This window comes from Etheostoma spectabile, chromosome 6 (assembly GCF_008692095.1).
Source record: "Etheostoma spectabile isolate EspeVRDwgs_2016 chromosome 6, UIUC_Espe_1.0, whole genome shotgun sequence".
Lineage (NCBI taxonomy): Eukaryota > Metazoa > Chordata > Actinopteri > Perciformes > Percidae > Etheostoma > Etheostoma spectabile.
The window spans coordinates 28,268,881-28,270,430 of record NC_045738.1 but is presented as its reverse complement, the minus strand read 5'-3'; positions in this window follow the sequence as shown (position 1 = coordinate 28,270,430).

The following is a 1,550-nucleotide window of genomic DNA, read 5'->3' as shown; positions in this document are numbered from 1 at the left end:
AGGGAGACGCCAGCCCCCCTCCTGAGGAAACCCATTTCGGCCGAAAATGTTACAAGCATCAGCAATGTAACTTTTGGAATGAAAGCGTTTGCTCCTGGAAGTAGCCTGGTCAAAAATAGCTAGCTATTAGCGAATGTAAGCACGTGACACCGCAACTTTGTGGTTCGGATGGGCGGTTCTCTATGAAAACTGAAAGTAGAAATACAGAGTGCCAAGCAATCAGCCTGTTTCCAATGGGGTACTGTACTACTTCTTTAATAAGAAGCAGAATCTGTTTATTAGTTTTTACTGAAAGGACAGTCATGAATTATTATCACTCTTTGCAGTTCTAATGTGAAATATAACCATGGCTGTGAGACCGCCAGGTGAAAGCGTCAGAGGCAGAGTTGCTCTTAAAGGCAGGAATAAAGATAACTTCTACATCAACAAGAGCCTTAGATCTTCTGTTGCTGCAGCAGCCTGAGTGATATATAACAGACCACCCTAAATAGCAAAGAACACATTGTGGGGTCTTATTTATAAAAGTGGCGTACGCACATTTTCAGCCCTATTTTGTGCGTACTCCACTTTTATAAATAAGACTTCCCACGCCAAGGTTGTGATTTATAAAAATCAAACTTGACGGGAGAATGTGCAGTCCTCCACGCAATTTCTGACCCATGTGTACGCACATTTTGGAGACAATGGCAACTGGTGACGCAGATGGTTAGGTGGTGAACTGAAGTCAGACTGTAGAAAGTCAATGTGGGAATAATGATTACTTGTTATATTTCTCAAGTATTGCTTGCCCCACACACGTTGTTTCTCTCCATATCATCCACGTCATCATGAAGATTAAATCCAGCAGTGTGATTTGCGCTTGTACTGAGTGATAATTGTCCCATAAACACCTTGTAAAATCCAACACAAATATCTTAAATCAAAATTTGTTCTTAATATTGAATCGGCGCTGTCTCACTGTCACATTGTCCGCTATGGAGCACAGGAGGAGGAGATGGCCCGACTCCATGTATTATAGCATCAAATACCCTACCATGAGATAACGGCAGAACACAGTGTAAATAACTAAATGCCTGTGCATATATAATCAAATGTCAAAGTCTGAAAATACAGCCGTTAAGCTCTCGCGCAATCGTTACACTTAATGTCCTCGTTATCATTCCGAACTCTGCTGGTGACAAAACCTGCATGGAGAAAACTGCGTTTGCCTTTTCCACTTTCATCTTCAAATTGTATCTCTGGGCGGGGGGGATATAGTTGATGCTGGGCTTTTGGCAAGGTGTTAACAATCACAAATTGTTGTTAACAAAAATCCTGCAGTGACCCCTGTGCGTAATGCTGCATGATGGCAGTGCTGGCTCTGAAGGAGGACTAACCCCCAATGGAAGAATCAGGAGTGAACGAGACTTCAGGGACCATGACGATGACTGGCTAATAGGCCGATTTAAATTCCCTAAAGCTGTGCTCTTGGATCTATGTAGTGAATTGGGCAGCAGCTCCAGCGGGGAACCCCAAAGTTCCCTTCCCTGAGCCATATAAACCAGCTCCGA